Genomic DNA, 26,277 nt, shown 5'->3' with positions numbered 1-26,277 from the left:
CAGCGTCCATCCAGATTGGGATCCGTGGCTCTTATGTCCATCCAAACCAGTGTCCATCCACAGTGGCATCCATGGCTCTGGTGTCCATCCACACCAGTGTCCAGCTGGAATCCATGGCTCTGGCGTCCATCTAGACCAGTGTCCATTCATAGGGGATCCATGGTCTGGGGCCCATCCAGACCACTGGCCATCCAGAGTGGGATGCATGCCTCGGGGTCTGGCAAGACCACTATCAATACAAGGTGGGAGGAATGGCTCTGGTCACCATCCGGACCAGTGTCCATCTGGACCAGTCTCCATCTGGATTCGGATCTATGACTCTGGTTGCTAACTGGAGCAGTATCCATCCAGAGTGGAATCCATGGCCCTTGCATCCATCCAGAACAGGTTCCAATTTGGATCTATGGCTCTTGTGTCCATCCAGAACTGTGTCCATCCAGAGACGGATCCATGGCTCTGGAGTCCATCCAGACCAGTATCCACCAAGAGTGGGATCCATGGCTCTGCGTTCCATCTGGAGCAGTATCCATCCAGAGTCCAATCCAAGACTCTGCTGTCCATCTGGAGCAGTATCCATCCAGAGTCCAATCCAAGACTCTGCTCTCCATCCAGAACACAGTCAAGCTGGGATCCAAGGCTCTGATGTCTATCCATACCAGTGTCCATCCACAGTGGGATCCATGGCACTGGTGTCCATCGAGACCACTGTCCAGTTGGGATCCACGGCTCTGGTGTCCATCTGGATGCGTGGCTGTGCTGTCCATTCAAACCAGGCTCCATCCACAGAGGGATGCATGGCTCTTGTGTCCATCACGAGTAGTGTGCATTCAGAGTGGGATTCATGGCTCTGGTGTCCATCCAGACCAGTGTCAAGCTGGGATCCATAGCTCTTTTGTCTATTCAGGCAAGCGTCCATCCAGAGTGGAAGCCAGGGTTCTGCTGTCTATCCATACCAGTGTCCATCCAGAGCGGACACCATTACTCTGGTGTGCATCTCTACCTGCGTCCATCCACAGTGGCATCCATTGCTCTGGTGTCCATCCTGACCACTGTCAATCCACTGTGGGATCCATGGCTCTGGGGTCTATTCACAGCAGCGTCCATCCAGATTGGGATCCGTGGCTCTTATGTCCATCCAAACCAGTGTCCATCCACAGTGGCATCCATGGCTCTGGTGTCCATCCACACCAGTGTCCAGCTGGAATCCATGGCTCTGGCGTCCATCTAGACCAGTGTCCATTCATAGGGGATCCATGGTCTGGGGCCCATCCAGACCACTGGCCATCCAGAGTGGGATGCATGCCTCGGGGTCTGGCAAGACCACTATCAATACAAGGTGGGAGGAATGGCTCTGGTCACCATCCGGACCAGTGTCCATCTGGACCAGTCTCCATCTGGATTCGGATCTATGACTCTGGTTGCTAACTGGAGCAGTATCCATCCAGAGTGGAATCCATGGCCCTTGCATCCATCCAGAACAGGTTCCAATTTGGATCTATGGCTCTTGTGTCCATCCAGAACTGTGTCCATCCAGAGACGGATCCATGGCTCTGGAGTCCATCCAGACCAGTATCCACCAAGAGTGGGATCCATGGCTCTGCGTTCCATCTGGAGCAGTATCCATCCAGAGTCCAATCCAAGACTCTGCTGTCCATCTGGAGCAGTATCCATCCAGAGTCCAATCCAAGACTCTGCTCTCCATCCAGAACACAGTCAAGCTGGGATCCAAGGCTCTGATGTCTATCCATACCAGTGTCCATCCACAGTGGGATCCATGGCACTGGTGTCCATCGAGACCACTGTCCAGTTGGGATCCACGGCTCTGGTGTCCATCTGGATGCGTGGCTGTGCTGTCCATTCAAACCAGGCTCCATCCACAGAGGGATGCATGGCTCTTGTGTCCATCACGAGTAGTGTGCATTCAGAGTGGGATTCATGGCTCTGGTGTCCATCCAGACCAGTGTCAAGCTGGGATCCATAGCTCTTTTGTCTATTCAGGCAAGCGTCCATCCAGAGTGGAAGCCAGGGTTCTGCTGTCTATCCATACCAGTGTCCATCCAGAGCGGACACCATTACTCTGGTGTGCATCTCTACCTGCGTCCATCCACAGTGGCATCCATTGCTCTGGTGTCCATCCTGACCACTGTCAATCCACTGTGGGATCCATGGCTCTGGGGTCTATTCACAGCAGCGTCCATCCAGATTGGGATCCGTGGCTCTTATGTCCATCCAAACCAGTGTCCATCCACAGTGGCATCCATGGCTCTGGTGTCCATCCACACCAGTGTCCAGCTGGAATCCATGGCTCTGGCGTCCATCTAGACCAGTGTCCATTCATAGGGGATCCATGGTCTGGGGCCCATCCAGACCACTGGCCATCCAGAGTGGGATGCATGCCTCGGGGTCTGGCAAGACCACTATCAATACAAGTTGGGAGGAATGGCTCTGGTCACCATCCGGACCAGTGTCCATCTGGACCAGTCTCCATCTGGATTCGGATCTATGACTCTGGTTGCTAACTGGAGCAGTATCCATCCAGAGTGGAATCCATGGCCCTTGCATCCATCCAGAACAGGTTCCAATTTGGATCTATGGCTCTTGTGTCCATCCAGAACTGTGTCCATCCAGAGATGGATCCATGGCTCTGGAGTCCATCCAGACCAGTATCCACCAACAGTGGGATCCATGGCTCTGCGTTCCATCTGGAGCAGTATCCATCCAGAGTCCAATCCAAGACTCTGCTCTCCATCCAGAACACAGTCAAGCTGGGATCCAAGGCTCTGATGTCTATCCATACCAGTGTCCATCCAGAGCGGACACCATTACTCTGGTGTGCATCTCTACCTGCGTCCATCCAGAGTGGCATCCATTGCCCTGGTGTCCATCCTGACCACTGTCAATCCACTGTGGGATCCATGGCTCTGGTGTCTATTCACAGCAGTATCCATCCAGAGTGGAATCCATGGCCCTTGCATCCATCCAGAACAGGTTCCAATTTGGATCTATGGCTCTTGTGTCCATCCAGAACTGTGTCCATCCAGAGATGGATCCATGGCTCTGGAGTCCATCCAGACCAGTATCCACCAAGAGTGGGATCCATGGCTCTGCGTTCCATCTGGAGCAGTATCCATCCAGAGTCCAATCCAAGACTCTGCTCTCCATCCAGAACACAGTCAAGCTGGGATCCAAGGCTCTGATGTCTATCCATACCAGTGTCCATCCACAGTGGGATCCATGGCACTGGTGTCCATCGAGACCACTGTCCAGTTGGGATCCACGGCTCTGGTGTCCATCTGGATGCGTGGCTGTGCTGTCCATTCAAACCAGGCTCCATCCACAGAGGGATGCATGGCTCTTGTGTCCATCACGAGTAGTGTGCATTCAGAGTGGGATTCATGGCTCTGGTGTCCATCCAGACCAGTGTCAAGCTGGGATCCATAGCTCTTTTGTCTATTCAGGCAAGCGTCCATCCAGAGTGGAAGCCAGGGTTCTGCTGTCTATCCATACCAGTGTCCATCCAGAGCGGACACCATTACTCTGGTGTGCATCTCTACCTGCGTCCATCCACAGTGGCATCCATTGCTCTGGTGTCCATCCTGACCACTGTCAATCCACTGTGGGATCCATGGCTCTGGGGTCTATTCACAGCAGCGTCCATCCAGATTGGGATCCGTGGCTCTTATGTCCATCCAAACCAGTGTCCATCCACAGTGGCATCCATGGCTCTGGTGTCCATCCACACCAGTGTCCAGCTGGAATCCATGGCTCTGGCGTCCATCTAGACCAGTGTCCATTCATAGGGGATCCATGGTCTGGGGCCCATCCAGACCACTGGCCATCCAGAGTGGGATGCATGCCTCGGGGTCTGGCTAGACCACTATCAATACAAGGTGGGAGGAATGGCTCTGGTAACCATCCGGACCAGTGTCCATCTGGACCAGTCTCCATCTGGATTCGGATCTATGACTCTGGTTGCTAACTGGAGCAGTATCCATCCAGAGTGGAATCCATGGCCCTTGCATCCATCCAGAACAGGTTCCAATTTGGATCTATGGCTCTTGTGTCCATCCAGAACTGTGTCCATCCAGAGACGGATCCATGGCTCTGGAGTCCATCCAGACCAGTATCCACCAACAGTGGGATCCATGGCTCTGCGTTCCATCTGGAGCAGTATCCATCCAGAGTCCAATCCAAGACTCTGCTGTCCATCTGGAGCAGTATCCATCCAGAGTCCAATCCAAGACTCTGCTCTCCATCCAGAACACAGTCAAGCTGGGATCCAAGGCTCTGATGTCTATCCATACCAGTGTCCATCCACAGTGGGATCCATGGCACTGGTGTCCATCGAGACCACTGTCCAGTTGGGATCCACGGCTCTGGTGTCCATCTGGATGCGTGGCTGTGCTGTCCATTCAAACCAGGCTCCATCCACAGAGGGATGCATGGCTCTTGTGTCCATCACGAGTAGTGTGAATTCAGAGTGGGATCCATGGCTCTGGTGTCCATCCAGACCAGTGTCAAGCTGGGATCCATAGCTCTTTTGTCTATTCAGGCAAGCGTCCATCCAGAGTGGAAGCCAGGGTTCTGCTGTCTATCCAGACCAGTGTCCATCCAGAGTGGACACCATTACTCTGGTGTGCATCTCTACCTACCTGTGTCCATCCACAGTGGCATCCATTGCTCTGGTGTCCATCCTGACCACTGTCAATCCACTGTGGGATCCATGGCTCTGGGGTCTATTCACAGCAGCGTCCATCCAGATCGGGATCCGTGGCTCTTATGTCCATCCAAACCAGTGTCCATCCACAGTGGCATCCATTGCTCTGGTGTCCATCCACACCAGTGTCCAGCTGGAATCCATGGCTCTGGCGTCCATCTAGACCAGTGTCCATTCATAGGGGATCCATGGTCTGGGGCCCATCCAGACCACTGGCCATCCAGAGTGGGATCCATGCCTCGGGGTCTGGCAAGACCACTATCAATACAAGGTGGGAGGAATGGCTCTGGTCACCATCTGGACCAGTGTCCATCTGGACCAGTCTCCATCTGGATTCGGATCCATGACTCTGGTTGCTAACTGGAGCAGTATCCATCCAGAGTGGAATCCATGGCCCTTGCATCCATCCAGAACAGGCTCCAATTTGGATCTATGGCTCTGGTGTCCATCCAGAACTGTGTCCATCCAGAGACGGATCCATGGCTCTGGAGTCCATCCAGACCAGTATCCACCAACAGTGGGATCCATGGCTCTGCGTTCCATCTGGAGCAGTATCCATCCAGAGTCCAATCCAAGACTCTGCTGTCCATCTGGAGCAGTATCCATCCAGAGTCCAATCCAAGACTCTGCTCTCCATCCAGAACACAGTCAAGCTGGGATCCAAGGCTCTGATGTCTATCCATACCAGTGTCCATCCACAGTGGGATCCATGGCACTGGTGTCTATTCATAGCAGCGTCCATCTAGATTGGGATCCGTGGCTCTTATGTCCATCCAAACCCGTATCCATCCACAGTGGCATCCATTGCTCTGGTGTCCATCCACACCAGTGTCCAGCTGGTATCATTGGCTCTGGCATCCATCTAGACCAGTGTCCATTGATAGGGGAGCCATGGTCTGGTGCCCATCCAGACCACTGGCCATCCAGAGTGGGATCCATGCCTCGGGGTCTGGCAAGAGTCAATACAAGGTGGGAGGAATGGCTCTGGTCACCATCTAGACCACTGTCCTTCAGCACCAGTGTCCATCTCGAGTGGAATCCATGCCTCCGGTTGCTATCTCCACAAGTGTCCATCAAGAGTGGAATCCATGGCCCTTGTATCCATCCAGACCAGGCTCCAATTTGGATCCATGGCTCGGGTGTCCATCCAGACCAGCATCCATCCAGAGACGAATCCATGGCTCTGGAGTCTATCCAGACTGGGATCCATCCAAAGTGGGATCCATGGCTCTGGTGTCCATCTGGAGCAGTATCCATCCAGAGTCCAATCCAAGACTCTGCTCTCCATCCAGAACACAGTCAAGCTGGGATCCAAGGCTCTGATGTCTATCCATACCAGTGTCCATCCACAGTGGGATCCATGGCACTGGTGTCCATCGAGACCACTGTCCAGTTGGGATCCACGGCTCTGGTGTCCATCTGGATGCGTGGCTGTGCTGTCCATTCAAACCAGGCTCCATCCACAGAGGGATGCATGGCTCTTGTGTCCATCACGAGTAGTGTGCATTCAGAGTGGGATTCATGGCTCTGGTGTCCATCCAGACCAGTGTCAAGCTGGGATCCATAGCTCTTTTGTCTATTCAGGCAAGCGTCCATCCAGAGTGGAAGCCAGGGTTCTGCTGTCTATCCATACCAGTGTCCATCCAGAGCGGACACCATTACTCTGGTGTGCATCTCTACCTGCGTCCATCCACAGTGGCATCCATTGCTCTGGTGTCCATCCTGACCACTGTCAATCCACTGTGGGATCCATGGCTCTGGGGTCTATTCACAGCAGCGTCCATCCAGATTGGGATCCGTGGCTCTTATGTCCATCCAAACCAGTGTCCATCCACAGTGGCATCCATGGCTCTGGTGTCCATCCACACCAGTGTCCAGCTGGAATCCATGGCTCTGGCGTCCATCTAGACCAGTGTCCATTCATAGGGGATCCATGGTCTGGGGCCCATCCAGACCACTGGCCATCCAGAGTGGGATGCATGCCTCGGGGTCTGGCAAGACCACTATCAATACAAGGTGGGAGGAATGGCTCTGGTCACCATCCGGACCAGTTTCCATCTGGACCAGTCTCCATCTGGATTCGGAGCTATGACTCTGGTTGCTAACTGGAGCAGTATCCATCCAGAGTGGATTCCATGGCCCTTGCATCCATCCAGAACAGGCTCCAATTTGGATCTATGGCTCTGGTGTCCATCCAGAACTGTGTCCATCCAGGGACGGATCCATGGCTCTGGAGTCCATCCAGACCAGTATCCACCAACAGTGGGATCCATGGCTCTGCGTTCCATCTGGAGCAGTATCCATCCAGAGTCCAATCCAAGACTCTGCTGTCCATCTGGAGCAGTATCCATCCAGAGTCCAATCCAAGACTCTGCTCTCCATCCAGAACACAGTCAAGCTGGGATCCAAGGCTCTGATGTCTATCCATACCAGTGTCCATCCACAGTGGGATCCATGGCACTGGTGTCTGTTCATAGCAGCGTCCATCTAGATTGGGATCCGTGGCTCTTATGTCCATCCAAACCCGTATCCATCCACAGTGGCATCCATTGCTCTGGTGTCCATCCACACCAGTGTCCAGCTGGAGTCATTGGCTCTGGCATCCATCTAGACCAGTGTCCATTGATAGGGGAGCCATGGTCTGGTGCCCATCCAGACCACTGGCCATCCAGAGTGGGATCCATGCCTCGGGGTCTGGCAAGAGTCAATACAAGGTAAGAGGAATGGCTCTGGTCACCATCTAGACCACTGTCCTTCAGCACCAGTGTCCATCTCGAGTGGAATCCATGCCTCCGGTTGCTATCTCCACAAGTGTCCATCAAGAGTGGAATCCATGGCCCTTGTATCCATCCAGACCAGGCTCCAATTTGGATCCATGGCTCGGGTGTCCATCCAGACCAGCATCCATCCAGAGACGAATCCATGGCTCTGGAGTCTATCCAGACTGGGATCCATCCAAAGTGGGATCCATGGTTCTGGTGTCCATCTGGAGCAGTATCCATCCAGAGTCCAATCCAAGACTCTGCTCTCCATCCAGAACACAGTCAAGCTGGGATCCAAGGCTCTGATGTCTATCCATACCAGTGTCCATCCACAGTGGGATCCATGGCACTGGTGTCCATCGAGACCACTGTCCAGTTGGGATCCACGGCTCTGGTGTCCATCTGGATGCGTGGCTGTGCTGTCCATTCAAACCAGGCTCCATCCACAGAGGGATGCATGGCTCTTGTGTCCATCACGAGTAGTGTGCATTCAGAGTGGGATTCATGGCTCTGCTGTCCATCCAGACCAGTGTCAAGCTGGAATCCATAGCTCTTTTGTCTATTCAGGCAAGCGTCCATCCAGAGTGGAAGCCAGGGTTCTGCTGTCTATCCATACCAGTGTCCATCCAGAGCGGACACCATTACTCTGGTGTGCATCTCTACCTGCGTCCATCCACAGTGGCATCCATTGCTCTGGTGTCCATCCTGACCACTGTCAATCCACTGTGGGATCCATGGCTCTGGTGTCTATTCACAGCAGCGTCCATCCAGATTGGGATCCGTGGCTCTTATGTCCATCCAAACCAGTGTCCATCCACAGTGGCATCCATGGCTCTGGTGTCCATCCACACCAGTGTCCAGCTGGAATCCATGGCTCTGGCGTCCATCTAGACCAGTGTCCATTCATAGGGGATCCATGGTCTGGGGCCCATCCAGACCACTGGCCATCCAGAGTGGGATGCATGCCTCGGGGTCTGGCAAGACCACTATCAATACAAGGTGGGAGGAATGGCTCTGGTCACCATCCGGACCAGTGTCCATCTGGACCAGTCTCCATCTGGATTCGGATCTATGACTCTGGTTGCTAACTGGAGCAGTATCCATCCAGAGTGGAATCCATGGCCCTTGCATCCATCCAGAACAGGTTCCAATTTGGATCTATGGCTCTTGTGTCCATCCAGAACTGTGTCCATCCAGAGACGGATCCATGGCTCTGGAGTCCATCCAGACCAGTATCCACCAAGAGTGGGATCCATGGCTCTGCGTTCCATCTGGAGCAGTATCCATCCAGAGTCCAATCCAAGACTCTGCTGTCCATCTGGAGCAGTATCCATCCAGAGTCCAATCCAAGACTCTGCTCTCCATCCAGAACACAGTCAAGCTGGGATCCAAGGCTCTGATGTCTATCCATAACAGTGTCCATCCACAGTGGGATCCATGGCACTGGTGTCCATCGAGACCACTGTCCAGTTGGGATCCACGGCTCTGGTGTCCATCTGGATGCGTGGCTGTGCTGTCCATTCAAACCAGGCTCCATCCACAGAGGGATGCATGGCTCTTGTGTCCATCACGAGTAGTGTGCATTCAGAGTGGGATTCATGGCTCTGGTGTCCATCCAGACCAGTGTCAAGCTGGGATCCATAGCTCTTTTGTCTATTCAGGCAAGCGTCCATCCAGAGTGGAAGCCAGGGTTCTGCTGTCTATCCATACCAGTGTCCATCCAGAGCGGACACCATTACTCTGGTGTGCATCTCTACCTACCTGCGTCCATCCACAGTGGCATCCATTGCTCTGGTGTCCATCCTGACCACTGTCAATCCACTGTGGGATCCATGGCTCTGGGGTCTATTCACAGCAGCGTCCATCCAGATTGGGATCCGTGGCTCTTATGTCCATCCAAACCAGTGTCCATCCACAGTGGCATCCATGGCTCTGGTGTCCATCCACACCAGTGTCCAGCTGGAATCCATGGCTCTGGCGTCCATCTAGACCAGTGTCCATTCATAGGGGATCCATGGTCTGGGGCCCATCCAGACCACTGGCCATCCAGAGTGGGATGCATGCCTCGGGGTCTGGCAAGACCACTATCAATACAAGGTGGGAGGAATGGCTCTGGTCACCATCCGGACCAGTGTCCATCTGGACCAGTCTCCATCTGGATTCGGATCTATGACTCTGGTTGCTAACTGGAGCAGTATCCATCCAGAGTGGAATCCATGGCCCTTGCATCCATCCAGAACAGGTTCCAATTTGGATCTATGGCTCTTGTGTCCATCCAGAACTGTGTCCATCCAGAGACGGATCCATGGCTCTGGAGTCCATCCAGACCAGTATCCACCAAGAGGGGGATCCATGGCTCTGCGTTCCATCTGGAGCAGTATCCATCCAGAGTCCAATCCAAGACTCTGCTGTCCATCTGGAGCAGTATCCATCCAGAGTCCAATCCAAGACTCTGCTCTCCATCCAGAACACAGTCAAGCTGGGATCCAAGGCTCTGATGTCTATCCATACCAGTGTCCATCCACAGTGGGATCCATGGCACTGGTGTCCATCGAGACCACTGTCCAGTTGGGATCCACGGCTCTGGTGTCCATCTGGATGCGTGGCTGTGCTGTCCATTCAAACCAGGCTCCATCCACAGAGGGATGCATGGCTCTTGTGTCCATCACGAGTAGTGTGAATTCAGAGTGGGATCCATGGCTCTGGTGTCCATCCAGACCAGTGTCAAGCTGGGATCCATAGCTCTTTTGTCTATTCAGGCAAGCGTCCATCCAGAGTGGAAGCCAGGGTTCTGCTGTCTATCCAGACCAGTGTCCATCCAGAGTGGACACCATTACTCTGGTGTGCATCTCTACCTACCTGTGTCCATCCACAGTGGCATCCATTGCTCTGGTGTCCATCCTGACCACTGTCAATCCACTGTGGGATCCATGGCTCTGGGGTCTATTCACAGCAGCGTCCATCCAGATCGGGATCCGTGGCTCTTATGTCCATCCAAACCAGTGTCCATCCACAGTGGCATCCATTGCTCTGGTGTCCATCCACACCAGTGTCCAGCTGGAATCCATGGCTCTGGCGTCCATCTAGACCAGTGTCCATTCATAGGGGATCCATGGTCTGGGGCCCATCCAGACCACTGGCCATCCAGAGTGGGATGCATGCCTCGGGGTCTGGCAAGACCACTATCAATACAAGGTGGGAGGAATGGCTCTGGTCACCATCTGGACCAGTGTCCATCTGGACCAGTCTCCATCTGGATTCGGATCCATGACTCTGGTTGCTAACTGGAGCAGTATCCATCCAGAGTGGAATCCATGGCCCTTGCATCCATCCAGAACAGGCTCCAATTTGGATCTATGGCTCTGGTGTCCATCCAGAACTGTGTCCATCCAGGGACGGATCCATGGCTCTGGAGTCCATCCAGACCAGTATCCACCAACAGTGGGATCCATGGCTCTGCGTTCCATCTGGAGCAGTATCCATCCAGAGTCCAATCCAAGACTCTGCTGTCCATCTGGAGCAGTATCCATCCAGAGTCCAATCCAAGACTCTGCTCTCCATCCAGAACACAGTCAAGCTGGGATCCAAGGCTCTGATGTCTATCCATACCAGTGTCCATCCACAGTGGGATCCATGGCACTGGTGTCTATTCATAGCAGCGTCCATCTAGATTGGGATCCGTGGCTCTTATGTCCATCCAAACCCGTATCCATCCACAGTGGCATCCATTGCTCTGGTGTCCATCCACACCAGTGTCCAGCTGGAGTCATTGGCTCTGGCATCCATCTAGACCAGTGTCCATTGATAGGGGAGCCATGGTCTGGTGCCCATCCAGACCACTGGCCATCCAGAGTGGGATCCATGCCTCGGGGTCTGGCAAGAGTCAATACAAGGTGGGAGGAATGGCTCTGGTCACCATCTAGACCACTGTCCTTCAGCACCAGTGTCCATCTCGAGTGGAATCCATGCCTCCGGTTGCTATCTCCAGAAGTGTCCATCAAGAGTGGAATCCATGGCCCTTGTATCCATCCAGACCAGGCTCCAATTTGGATCCATGGCTCGGGTGTCCATCCAGACCAGCATCCATCCAGAGACGAATCCATGGCTCTGGAGTCTATCCAGACTGGGATCCATCCAAAGTGGGATCCATGGCTCTGGTGTCCATCTGGAGCAGTATCCATCCAGAGTCCAATCCAAGACTCTGCTCTCCATCCAGAACACAGTCAAGCTGGGATCCAAGGCTCTGATGTCTATCCATACCAGTGTCCATCCACAGTGGGATCCATGGCACTGGTGTCCATCGAGACCACTGTCCAGTTGGGATCCACGGCTCTGGTGTCCATCTGGATGCGTGGCTGTGCTGTCCATTCAAACCAGGCTCCATCCACAGAGGGATGCATGGCTCTTGTGTCCATCACGAGTAGTGTGCATTCAGAGTGGGATTCATGGCTCTGGTGTCCATCCAGACCAGTGTCAAGCTGGGATCCATAGCTCTTTTGTCTATTCAGGCAAGCGTCCATCCAGAGTGGAAGCCAGGGTTCTGCTGTCTATCCATACCAGTGTCCATCCAGAGCGGACACCATTACTCTGGTGTGCATCTCTACCTGCGTCCATCCACAGTGGCATCCATTGCTCTGGTGTCCATCCTGACCACTGTCAATCCACTGTGGGATCCATGGCTCTGGGGTCTATTCACAGCAGCGTCCATCCAGATTGGGATCCGTGGCTCTTATGTCCATCCAAACCAGTGTCCATCCACAGTGGCATCCATGGCTCTGGTGTCCATCCACACCAGTGTCCAGCTGGAATCCATGGCTCTGGCGTCCATCTAGACCAGTGTCCATTCATAGGGGATCCATGGTCTGGGGCCCATCCAGACCACTGGCCATCCAGAGTGGGATGCATGCCTCGGGGTCTGGCAAGACCACTATCAATACAAGGTGGGAGGAATGGCTCTGGTCACCATCCGGACCAGTTTCCATCTGGACCAGTCTACATCTGGATTCGGAGCTATGACTGTGATTGCTAACTGGAGCAGTATCCATCCAGAGTGGAATCCATGGCCCTTGCATCCATCCAGAACAGGCTCCAATTTGGATCTATGGCTCTGGTGTCCATCCAGAACTGTGTCCATCCAGGGACGGATCCATGGCTCTGGAGTCCATCCAGACCAGTATCCACCAACAGTGGGATCCATGGCTCTGCGTTCCATCTGGAGCAGTATCCATCCAGAGTCCAATCCAAGACTCTGCTGTCCATCTGGAGCAGTATCCATCCAGAGTCCAATCCAAGACTCTGCTCTCCATCCAGAACACAGTCAAGCTGGGATCCAAGGCTCTGATGTCTATCCATACCAGTGTCCATCCACAGTGGGATCCATGGCACTGGTGTCCATCGAGACCACTGTCCAGTTGGGATCCACGGCTCTGGTGTCCATCTGGATGCGTGGCTGTGCTGTCCATTCAAACCAGGCTCCATCCACAGAGGGATGCATGGCTCTTGTGTCCATCACGAGTAGTGTGCATTCAGAGTGGGATTCATGGCTCTGGTGTCCATCCAGACCAGTGTCAAGCTGGAATCCATAGCTCTTTTGTCTATTCAGGCAAGCGTCCATCCAGAGTGGAAGCCAGGGTTCTGCTGTCTATCCATACCAGTGTCCATCCAGAGCGGACACCATTACTCTGGTGTGCATCTCTACCTGCGTCCATCCACAGTGGCATCCATTGCTCTGGTGTCCATCCTGACCACTGTCAATCCACTGTGGGATCCATGGCTCTGGGGTCTATTCACAGCAGCGTCCATCCAGATTGGGATCTGTGGCTCTTATGTCCATCCAAACCAGTGTCCATCCACAGTGGCATCCATGGCTCTGGTGTCCATCCACACCAGTGTCCAGCTGGAATCCATGGCTCTGGCGTCCATCTAGACCAGTGTCCATTCATAGGGGATCCATGGTCTGGGGCCCATCCAGACCACTGGCCATCCAGAGTGGGATGCATGCCTCGGGGTCTGGCAAGACCACTATCAATACAAGGTGGGAGGAATGGCTCTGGTCACCATCCGGACCAGTTTCCATCTGGACCAGTCTCCATCTGGATTCGGATCTATGACTCTGGTTGCTAACTGGAGCAGTATCCATCCAGAGTGGAATCCATGGCCCTTGCATCCATCCAGAACAGGTTCCAATTTGGATCTATGGCTCTTGTGTCCATCCAGAACTGTGTCCATCCAGAGACGGATCCATGGCTCTGGAGTCCATCCAGACCAGTATCCACCAACAGTGGGATCCATGGCTCTGCGTTCCATCTGGAGCAGTATCCATCCAGAGTCCAATCCAAGACTCTGCTGTCCATCTGGAGCAGTATCCATCCAGAGTCCAATCCAAGACTCTGCTCTCCATCCAGAACACAGTCAAGCTGGGATCCAAGGCTCTGATGTCTATCCATACCAGTGTCCATCCAGAGCGGACACCATTACTCTGGTGTGCATCTCTACCTGCGTCCATCCACAGTGGCATCCATTGCTCTGGTGTCCATCCTGACCACTGTCAATCCACTGTGGGATCCATGGCTCTGGGGTCTATTCACAGCAGCGTCCATCCAGATTGGGATCCGTGGCTCTTATGTCCATCCAAACCAGTGTCCATCCACAGTGGCATCCATGGCTCTGGTGTCCATCCACACCAGTGTCCAGCTGGAATCCATGGCTCTGGCGTCCATCTAGACCAGTGTCCATTCATAGGGGATCCATGGTCTGGGGCCCATCCAGACCACTGGCCGTTCAGAGTGGGATGCATGCCTCGGGGTCTGGCAAGACCACTATCAATACAAGGTGGGAGGAATGGCTCTGGTCACCATCCGGACCAGTGTCCATCTGGACCAGTCTCCATCTGGATTCGGATCTATGACTCTGGTTGCTAACTGGAGCAGTATCCATCCAGAGTGGAATCCATGGCCCTTGCATCCATCCAGAACAGGTTCCAATTTGGATCTATGGCTCTTGTGTCCATCCAGAACTGTGTCCATCCAGAGACGGATCCATGGCTCTGGAGTCCATCCAGACCAGTATCCACCAACAGTGGGATCCATGGCTCTGCGTTCCATCTGGAGCAGTATCCATCCAGAGTCCAATCCAAGACTCTGCTGTCCATCTGGAGCAGTATCCATCCAGAGTCCAATCCAAGACTCTGCTCTCCATCCAGAACACAGTCAAGCTGGGATCCAAGGCTCTGATGTCTATCCATACCAGTGTCCATCCAGAGCGGACACCATTACTCTGGTGTGCATCTCTACCTGCGTCCATCCACAGTGGCATCCATTGCTCTGGTGTCCATCCTGACCACTGTCAATCCACTGTGGGATCCATGGCTCTGGGGTCTATTCACAGCAGCGTCCATCCAGATTGGGATCCGTGGCTCTTATGTCCATCCAAACCAGTGTCCATCCACAGTGGCATCCATGGCTCTGGTGTCCATCCACACCAGTGTCCAGCTGGAATCCATGGCTCTGGCGTCCATCTAGACCAGTGTCCATTCATAGGGGATCCATGGTCTGGGGCCCATCCAGACCACTGGCCATCCAGAGTGGGATGCATGCCTCGGGGTCTGGCAAGACCACTATCAATACAAGGTGGGAGGAATGGCTCTGGTCACCATCCGGACCAGTGTCCATCTGGACCAGTCTCCATCTGGATTCGGATCTATGACTCTGGTTGCTAACTGGAGCAGTATCCATCCAGAGTGGAATCCATGGCCCTTGCATCCATCCAGAACAGGTTCCAATTTGGATCTATGGCTCTTGTGTCCATCCAGAACTGTGTCCATCCAGAGACGGATCCATGGCTCTGGAGTCCATCCAGACCAGTATCCACCAACAGTGGGATCCATGGCTCTGCGTTCCATCTGGAGCAGTATCCATCCAGAGTCCAATCCAAGACTCTGCTGTCCATCTGGAGCAGTATCCATCCAGAGTCCAATCCAAGACTCTGCTCTCCATCCAGAACACAGTCAAGCTGGGATCCAAGGCTCTGATGTCTATCCATACCAGTGTCCATCCAGAGCGGACACCATTACTCTGGTGTGCATCTCTACCTGCGTCCATCCACAGTGGCATCCATTGCTCTGGTGTCCATCCTGACCACTGTCAATCCACTGTGGGATCCATGGCTCTGGTGTCTATTCACAGCAGCGTCCATCCAGATTGGGATCCGTGGCTCTTATGTCCATCCAAACCAGTGTCCATCCACAGTGGCATCCATGGCTCTGGTGTCCATCCACACCAGTGTCCAGCTGGAATCCATGGCTCTGGCGTCCATCTAGACCAGTGTCCATTCATAGGGGATCCATGGTCTGGGGCCCATCCAGACCACTGGCCATCCAGAGTGGGATGCATGCCTCGGGGTCTGGCAAGACCACTATCAATACAAGGTGGGAGGAATGGCTCTGGTCACCATCCGGACCAGTGTCCATCTGGACCAGTCTCCATCTGGATTCGGATCTATGACTCTGGTTGCTAACTGGAGCAGTATCCATCCAGAGTGGAATCCATGGCCCTTGCATCCATCCAGAACAGGTTCCAATTTGGATCTATGGCTCTTGTGTCCATCCAGAACTGTGTCCATCCAGAGACGGATCCATGGCTCTGGAGTCCATCCAGACCAGTATCCACCAACAGTGGGATCCATGGCTCTGCGTTCCATCTGGAGCAGTATCCATCCAGAGTCCAATCCAAGACTCTGCTGTCCATCTGGAGCAGTATCCATCCAGAGTCCAATCCAAGACTCTGCTCTCCATCCAGAACACAGTCAAGCTGGGATCCAAGGCTCTGATGTCTATCCATACCAGTGTCCATCCACAGTGGGATCCATGGCACTGGTGTCCATCGAGACCACTGTCCAGTTGGGATCCACGGCTCTGGTGTCCATCTGGATGCGTGGCTGTGCTGTCCATTCAAACCAGGCTCCATCCACAGAGGGATGCATGGCTCTTGTGTCCATCACGAGTAGTGTGCATTCAGAGTGGGATTCATGGCTCTGGTGTCCATCCAGACCAGTGTCAAGCTGGGATCCATAGCTCTTTTGTCTATTCAGGCAAGCGTCCATCCAGAGTGGAAGCCAGGGTTCTGCTGTCTATCCAGACCAGTGTCCATCCAGAGCGGACACCATTACTCTGGTGTGCATCTCTACCTGCGTCCATCCACAGTGGCATCCATTGCTCTGGTGTCCATCCTGACCACTGTCAATCCACTGTGGGATCCATGGCTCTGGGGTCTATTCACAGCAGCGTCCATCCAGATTGGGATCCGTGGCTCTTATGTCCATCCAAACCAGTGTCCATCCACAGTGGCATCCATGGCTCTGGTGTCCATCCACACCAGTGTCCAGCTGGAATCCATGGCTCTGGCGTCCATCTAGACCAGTGTCCATTCATAGGGGATCCATGGTCTGGGGCCCATCCAGACCACTGGCCATTCAGAGTGGGATGCATGCCTCGGGGTCTGGCAAGACCACTATCAATACAAGGTGGGAGGAATGGCTCTGGTCACCATCCGGACCAGTGTCCATCTGGACCAGTCTCCATCTGGATTCGGATCTATGACTCTGGCTGCTAACTGGAACAGTATCCATCCAGAGTGGAATCCATGGCCCTTGCATCCATCCAGAACAGGTTCCAATTTGGATCTATGGCTCTTGTGTCCATCCAGAACTGTGTCCATCCAGAGACGGATCCATGGCTCTGGAGTCCATCCAGACCAGTATCCACCAACAGTGGGATCCATGGCTCTGCGTTCCATCTGGAGCAGTATCCATCCAGAGTCCAATCCAAGACTCTGCTGTCCATCTGGAGCAGTATCCATCCAGAGTCCAATCCAAGACTCTGCTCTCCATCCAGAACACAGTCAAGCTGGGATCCAAGGCTCTGATGTCTATCCATACCAGTGTCCATCCAGAGCGGACACCATTACTCGGGTGTGCATCTCTACCTGCGTCCATCCACAGTGGCATCCATTGCTCTGGTGTCCATCCTGACCACTGTCAATCCACTGTGGGATCCATGGCTCTGGTGTCTATTCACAGCAGCGTCCATCCAGATTGGGATCCGTGGCTCTTATGTCCATCCAAACCAGTGTCCATCCACAGTGGCATCCATGGCTCTGGTGTCCATCCACACCAGTGTCCAGCTGGAATCCATGGCTCTGGCGTCCATCTAGACCAGTGTCCATTCATAGGGGATCCATGGTCTGGGGCCCATCCAGACCACTGGCCATCCAGAGTGGGATGCATGCCTCGGGGTCTGGCAAGACCACTATCAATACAAGGTGGGAGGAATGGCTCTGGTCACCATCCGGACCAGTGTCCATCTGGACCAGTCTCCATCTGGATTCGGATCTATGACTCTGGTTGCTAACTGGAGCAGTATCCATCCAGAGTGGAATCCATGGCCCTTGCATCCATCCAGAACAGGTTCCAATTTGGATCTATGGCTCTTGTGTCCATCCAGAACTGTGTCCATCCAGAGACGGATCCATGGCTCTGGAGTCCATCCAGACCAGTATCCACCAACAGTGGGATCCATGGCTCTGCGTTCCATCAGGAGCAGTATCCATCCAGAGTCCAATCCAAGACTCTGCTCTCCATCCAGAACACAGTCAAGCTGGGATCCAAGGCTCTGATGTCTATCCATACCAGTGTCCATCCACAGTGGGATCCATGGCACTGGTGTCCATCGAGACCACTGTCCAGTTGGGATCCACGGCTCTGGTGTCCATCTGGATGCGTGGCTGTGCTGTCCATTCAAACCAGGCTCCATCCACAGAGGGATGCATGGCTCTTGTGTCCATCACGAGTAGTGTGCAGTCAGAGTGGGATCCATGGCTCTGGTGTCCATCCAGACCAGTGTCAAGCTGGGATCCATAGCTCTTTTGTCTATTCAGGCAAGCGTCCATCCAGAGTGGAAGCCAGGGTTCTGCTGTCTATCCATACCAGTGTCCATCCAGAGCGGACACCATTACTCTGGTGTGCATCTCTACCTGCGTCCATCCACAGTGGCATCCATTGCTCTGGTGTCCATCCTGACCACTGTCAATCCACTGTGGGATCCATGGCTCTGGGGTCTATTCACAGCAGCGTCCATCCAGATTGGGATCCGTGGCTCTTATGTCCATCCAAACCAGTGTCCATCCACAGTGGCATCCATGGCTCTGGTGTCCATCCACACCAGTGTCCAGCTGGAATCCATGGCTCTGGCGTCCATCTAGACCAGTGTCCATTCATAGGGGATCCATGGTCTGGGGCCCATCCAGACCACTGGCCATCCAGAGTGGGATGCATGCCTCGGGGTCTGGCAAGACCACTATCAATACAAGGTGGGAGGAATGGCTCTGGTCACCATCCGGACCAGTTTCCATCTGGACCAGTCTCCATCTGGATTCGGAGCTATGACTCTGGTTGCTAACTGGAGCAGTATCCATCCAGAGTGGAATCCATGGCCCTTGCATCCATCCAGAACAGGCTCCAATTTGGATCTATGGCTCTGGTGTCCATCCAGAACTGTGTCCATCCAGGGACGGATCCATGGCTCTGGAGTCCATCCAGACCAGTATCCACCAAGAGTGGGATCCATGGCTCTGCGTTCCATCTGGAGCAGTATCCATCCAGAGTCCAATCCAAGACTCTGCTGTCCATCTGGAGCAGTATCCATCCAGAGTCCAATCCAAGACTCTGCTCTCCATCCAGAACACAGTCAAGCTGGGATCCAAGGCTCTGATGTCTATCCATACCAGTGTCCATCCACAGTGGGATCCATGGCACTGGTGTCTGTTCATAGCAGCGTCCATCTAGATTGGGATCCGTGGCTCTTATGTCCATCCAAACCCGTAACCATCCACAGTGGCATCCATTGCTCTGGTGTCCATCCACACCAGTGTCCAGCTGGAGTCATTGGCTCTGGCATCCATCTAGACCAGTGTCCATTGATAGGGGAGCCATGGTCTGGTGCCCATCCAGACCACTGGCCATCCAGAGTGGGATCCATGCCTCGGGGTCTGGCAAGAGTCAATACAAGGTAAGAGGAATGGCTCTGGTCACCATCTAGACCACTGTCCTTCAGCACCAGTGTCCATCTCGAGTGGAATCCATGCCTCCGGTTGCTATCTCCACAAGTGTCCATCAAGAGTGGAATCCATGGCCCTTGTATCCATCCAGACCAGGCTCCAATTTGGATCCATGGCTCGGGTGTCCATCCAGACCAGCATCCATCCAGAGACGAATCCATGGCTCTGGAGTCTATCCAGACTGGGATCCATCCAAAGTGGGATCCATGGTTCTGGTGTCCATCTGGAGCAGTATCCATCCAGAGTCCAATCCAAGACTCTGCTCTCCATCCAGAACACAGTCAAGCTGGGATCCAAGGCTCTGATGTCTATCCATACCAGTGTCCATCCAGAGCGGACACCATTACTCTGGTGTGCATCTCTACCTGCGTCCATCCACAGTGGCATCCATTGCTCTGGTGTCCATCCTGACCACTGTCAATCCACTGTGGGATCCATGGCTCTGGGGTCTATTCACAGCAGCGTCCATCCAGATTGGGATCCGTGGCTCTTATGTCCATCCAAACCAGTGTCCATCCACAGTGGCATCCATGGCTCTGGTGTCCATCCACACCAGTGTCCAGCTGGAATCCATGGCTCTGGCGTCCATCTAGACCAGTGTCCATTAATAGGGGATCCATGGTCTGGGGCCCATCCAGACCACTGGCCATTCAGAGTGGGATGCATGCCTCGGGGTCTGGCAAGACCACTATCAATACAAGGTGGGAGGAATGGCTCTGGTCACCATCCCGACCAGTGTCCATCTGGACCAGTCTCCATCTGGATTCGGATCTATGACTCTGGTTGCTAACTGGAGCAGTATCCATCCAGAGTGGAATCCATGGCCCTTGCATCCATCCAGAACAGGTTCCAATTTGGATCTATGGCTCTTGTGTCCATCCAGAACTGTGTCCATCCAGAGACGGATCCATGGCTCTGGAGTCCATCCAGACCAGTATCCACCAACAGTGGGATCCATGGCTCTGCGTTCCATCTGGAGCAGTATCCATCCAGAGTCCAATCCAAGACTCTGCTGTCCATCTGGAGCAGTATCCATCCAGAGTCCAATCCAAGACTCTGCTCTCCATCCAGAACACAGTCAAGCTGGGATCCAAGGCTCTGATGTCTATCCATACCAGTGTCCATCCAGAGCGGACACCATTACTCTGGTGTGCATCTCTACCTGCGTCCATCCACAGTGGCATCCATTGCTCTGGTATCCATCCTGACCACTGTCAATCCACTGTGGGATCCATGGCTCTGGTGTCTATTCACAGCAGCGTCCATCCAGATTGGGATCCGTGGCTCTTATGTCCATCCAAACCAGTGTCCATCCACAGTGGCATCCATGGCTCTGGTGTCCATCCACACCAGTGTCCAGCTGGAATCCATGGCTCTGGCGTCCATCTAGACCAGTGTCCATTCATAGGGGATCCATGGTCTGGGGCCCATCCAGACCACTGGCCATCCAGAGTGGGATGCATGCCTCGGGGTCTGGCAAGACCACTATCAATACAAGGTGGGAGGAATGGCTCTGGTCACCATCCGGACCAGTGTCCATCTGGACCAGTCTCCATCTGGATTCGGATCTATGACTCTGGTTGCTAACTGGAGCAGTATCCATCCAGAGTGGAATCCATGGCCCTTGCATCCATCCAGAACAGGTTCCAATTTGGATCTATGGCTCTTGTGTCCATCCAGAACTGTGTCCATCCAGAGACGGATCCATGGCTCTGGAGTCCATCCAGACCAGTATCCACCAAGAGTGGGATCCATGGCTCTGCGTTCCATCTGGAGCAGTATCCATCCAGAGTCCAATCCAAGACTCTGCTGTCCATCTGGAGCAGTATCCATCCAGAGTCCAATCCAAGACTCTGCTCTCCATCCAGAACACAGTCAAGCTGGGATCCAAGGCTCTGATGTCTATCCATACCAGTGTCCATCCACAGTGGGATCCATGGCACTGGTGTCCATCGAGACCACTGTCCAGTTGGGATCCACGGCTCTGGTGTCCATCTGGATGCGTGGCTGTGCTGTCCATTCAAACCAGGCTCCATCCACAGAGGGATGCATGGCTCTTGTGTCCATCACGAGTAGTGTGCATTCAGAGTGGGATTCATGGCTCTGGTGTCCATCCAGACCAGTGTCAAGCTGGGATCCATAGCTCTTTTGTCTATTCAGGCAAGCGTCCATCCAGAGTGGAAGCCAGGGTTCTGCTGTCTATCCAGACCAGTGTCCATCCAGAGCGGACACCATTACTCTGGTGTGCATCTCTACCTGCGTCCATCCACAGTGGCATCCATTGCTCTGGTGTCCATCCTGACCACTGTCAATCCACTGTGGGATCCATGGCTCTGGGGTCTATTCACAGCAGCGTCCATCCAGATTGGGATCCGTGGCTCTTATGTCCATCCAAACCAGTGTCCATCCACAGTGGCATCCATGGCTCTGGTGTCCATCCACACCAGTGTCCAGCTGGAATCCATGGCTCTGGCGTCCATCTAGACCAGTGTCCATTCATAGGGGATCCATGGTCTGGGGCCCATCCAGACCACTGGCCATTCAGAGTGGGATGCATGCCTCGGGGTCTGGCAAGACCACTATCAATACAAGGTGGGAGGAATGGCTCTGGTCACCATCCGGACCAGTGTCCATCTGGACCAGTCTCCATCTGGATTCGGATCTATGACTCTGGTTGCTAACTGGAACAGTATCCATCCAGAGTGGAATCCATGGCCCTTGCATCCATCCAGAACAGGTTCCAATTTGGATCTATGGCTCTTGTGTCCATCCAGAACTGTGTCCATCCAGAGACGGATCCATGGCTCTGGAGTCCATCCAGACCAGTATCCACCAACAGTGGGATCCATGGCTCTGCGTTCCATCTGGAGCAGTATCCATCCAGAGTCCAATCCAAGACTCTGCTGTCCATCTGGAGCAGTATCCATCCAGAGTCCAATCCAAGACTCTGCTCTCCATCCAGAACACAGTCAAGCTGGGATCCAAGGCTCTGATGTCTATCCATACCAGTGTCCATCCAGAGCGGACACCATTACTCGGGTGTGCATCTCTACCTGCGTCCATCCACAGTGGCATCCATTGCTCTGGTGTCCATCCTGACCACTGTCAATCCACTGTGGGATCCATGGTTTTGGGGTCTATTCACAGCAGCGTCCATCCAGATTGGGATCCGTGGCTCTTATGTCCATCCAAACCAGTGTCCATCCACAGTGGCATCCATGGCTCTGGTGTCCATCCACACCAGTGTCCAGCTGGAATCCATGGCTCTGGCGTCCATCTAGACCAGTGTCCATTCATAGGGGATCCATGGTCTGGGGCCCATCCAGACCACTGGCCATCCAGAGTGGGATGCATGCCTCGGGGTCTGGCAAGACCACTATCAATACAAGGTGGGAGGAATGGCTCTGGTCACCATCCGGACCAGTGTCCATCTGGACCAGTCTCCATCTGGATTCGGATCTATGACTCTGGTTGCTAACTGGAGCAGTATCCATCCAGAGTGGAATCCATGGCCCTTGCATCCATCCAGAACAGGTTCCAATTTGGATCTATGGCTCTTGTGTCCATCCAGAATTGTGTCCATCCAGAGACGGATCCATGGCTCTGGAGTCCATCCAGACCAGTATCCACCAACAGTGGGATCCATGGCTCTGCGTTCCATCAGGAGCAGTATCCATCCAGAGTCCAATCCAAGACTCTGCTCTCCATCCAGAACACAGTCAAGCTGGGATCCAAGGCTCTGATGTCTATCCATACCAGTGTCCATCCACAGTGGGATCCATGGCACTGGTGTCCATCGAGACCACTGTCCAGTTGGGATCCACGGCTCTGGTGTCCATCTGGATGCGTGGCTGTGCTGTCCATTCAAACCAGGCTCCATCCACAGAGGGATGCATGGCTCTTGTGTCCATCACGAGTAGTGTGCAGTCAGAGTGGGATCCATGGCTCTGGTGTCCATCCAGACCAGTGTCAAGCTGGGATCCATAGCTCTTTTGTCTATTCAGGCAAGCGTCCATCCAGAGTGGAAGCCAGGGTTCTGCTGTCTATCCATACCAGTGTCCATCCAGAGCGGACACCATTACTCTGGTGTGCATCTCTACCTGCGTCCATCCACAGTGGCATCCATTGCTCTGGTGTCCATCCTGACCACTGTCAATCCACTGTGGGATCCATGGCTCTGGGGTCTATTCACAGCAGCGTCCATCCAGATTGGGATCCGTGGCTCTTATGTCCATCCAAACCAGTGTCCATCCACAGTGGCATCCATGGCTCTGGTGTCCATCCACACCAGTGTCCAGCTGGAATCCATGGCTCTGGCGTCCATCTAGACCAGTGTCCATTCATAGGGGATCCATGGTCTGGGGCCCATCCAGACCACTGGCCATCCAGAGTGGGATGCATGCCTCGGGGTCTGGCAAGACCACTATCAATACAAGGTGGGAGGAATGGCTCTGGTCACCATCCGGACCAGTGTCCATCTGGACCAGTCTCCATCTGGATTCGGAGCTATGACTCTGGTTGCTAACTGGAGCAGTATCCATCCAGAGTGGAATCCATGGCCCTTGCATCCATCCAGAACAGGCTCCAATTTGGATCTATGGCTCTGGTGTCCATCCAGAACTGTGTCCATCCAGGGACGGATCCATGGCTCTGGAGTCCATCCAGACCAGTATCCACCAACAGTGGGATCCATGGCTCTGCGTTCCATCTGGAGCAGTATCCATCCAGAGTCCAATCCAAGACTCTGCTGTCCATCTGGAGCAGTATCCATCCAGAGTCCAATCCAAGACTCTGCTCTCCATCCAGAACACAGTCAAGCTGGGATCCAAGGCTCTGATGTCTATCCATACCAGTGTCCATCCACAGTGGGATCCATGGCACTGGTGTCTGTTCATAGCAGCGTCCATCTAGATTGGGATCCGTGGCTCTTATGTCCATCCAAACCAGTGTCCATCCACAGTGGCATCCATTGCTCTGGTGTCCATCCACACCAGTGTCCAGCTGGAGTCATTGGCTCTGGCATCCATCTAGACCAGTGTCCATTGATAGGGGAGCCATGGTCTGGTGCCCATCCAGACCACTGGCCATCCAGAGTGGGATCCATGCCTCGGGGTCTGGCAAGAGTCAATACAAGGTAAGAGGAATGGCTCTGGTCACCATCTAGACCACTGTCCTTCAGCACCAGTGTCCATCTCGAGTGGAATCCATGCCTCCGGTTGCTATCTCCACAAGTGTCCATCAAGAGTGGAATCCATGGCCCTTGTATCCATCCAGACCAGGCTCCAATTTGGATCCATGGCTCGGGTGTCCATCCAGACCAGCATCCATCCAGAGACGAATCCATGGCTCTGGAGTCTATCCAGACTGGGATCCATCCAAAGTGGGATCCATGGTTCTGGTGTCCATCTGGAGCAGTATCCATCCAGAGTCCAATCCAAGACTCTGCTCTCCATCCAGAACACAGTCAAGCTGGGATCCAAGGCTCTGATGTCTATCCATACCAGTGTCCATCCACAGTGGGATCCATGGCACTGGTGTCCATCGAGACCACTGTCCAGTTGGGATCCACGGCTCTGGTGTCCATCTGGATGCGTGGCTGTGCTGTCCATTCAAACCAGGCTCCATCCACAGAGGGATGCATGGCTCTTGTGTCCATCACGAGTAGTGTGCATTCAGAGTGGGATTCATGGCTCTGGTGTCTATCCAGACCAGTGTCAAGCTGGAATCCATAGCTCTTTTGTCTATTCAGGCAAGCGTCCATCCAGAATGGAAGCCAGGGTTCTGCTGTCTATCCATACCAGTGTCCATCCAGAGCGGACACCATTACTCTGGTGTGCATCTCTACCTGCGTCCATCCACAGTGGCATCCATTGCTCTGGTGTCCATCCTGACCACTGTCAATCCACTGTGGGATCCATGGCTCTGGGGTCTATTCACAGCAGCGTCCATCCAGATTGGGATCTGTGGCTCTTATGTCCATCCAAACCAGTGTCCATCCACAGTGGCATCCATGGCTCTGGTGTCCATCCACACCAGTGTCCAGCTGGAATCCATGGCTCTGGCGTCCATCTAGACCAGTGTCCATTCATAGGGGATCCATGGTCTGGGGCCCATCCAGACCACTGGCCATCCAGAGTGGGATCCATGCCTCGGGGTCTGGCAAGACCACTATCAATACAAGGTGGGAGGAATGGCTCTGGTCACCATCCGGACCAGTGTCCATCTGGACCAGTCTCCATCTGGATTCGGATCTATGACTCTGGTTGCTAACTGGAGCAGTATCCATCCAGAGTGGAATCCATGGCCCTTGCATCCATCCAGAACAGGTTCCAATTTGGATCTATGGCTCTTGTGTCCATCCAGAACTGTGTCCATCCAGAGACGGATCCATGGCTCTGGAGTCCATCCAGACCAGTATCCACCAACAGTGGGATCCATGGCTCTGCGTTCCATCTGGAGCAGTATCCATCCAGAGTCCAATCCAAGACTCTGCTGTCCATCTGGAGCAGTATCCATCCAGAGTCCAATCCAAGACTCTGCTCTCCATCCAGAACACAGTCAAGCTGGGATCCAAGGCTCTGATGTCTATCCATACCAGTGTCCATCCAGAGCGGACACCATTACTCTGGTGTGCATCTCTACCTGCGTCCATCCACAGTGGCATCCATTGCTCTGGTGTCCATCCTGA

The sequence above is a fragment of the Chamaea fasciata genome, unplaced genomic scaffold (genome assembly GCF_029207755.1).
Source record: "Chamaea fasciata isolate MVZ Bird 193981 ecotype frontalis unplaced genomic scaffold, bChaFas1.0.hap1 SCAF_86, whole genome shotgun sequence".
Lineage (NCBI taxonomy): Eukaryota > Metazoa > Chordata > Aves > Passeriformes > Sylviidae > Chamaea > Chamaea fasciata.
This window is presented reverse-complemented; position numbering follows the sequence as displayed.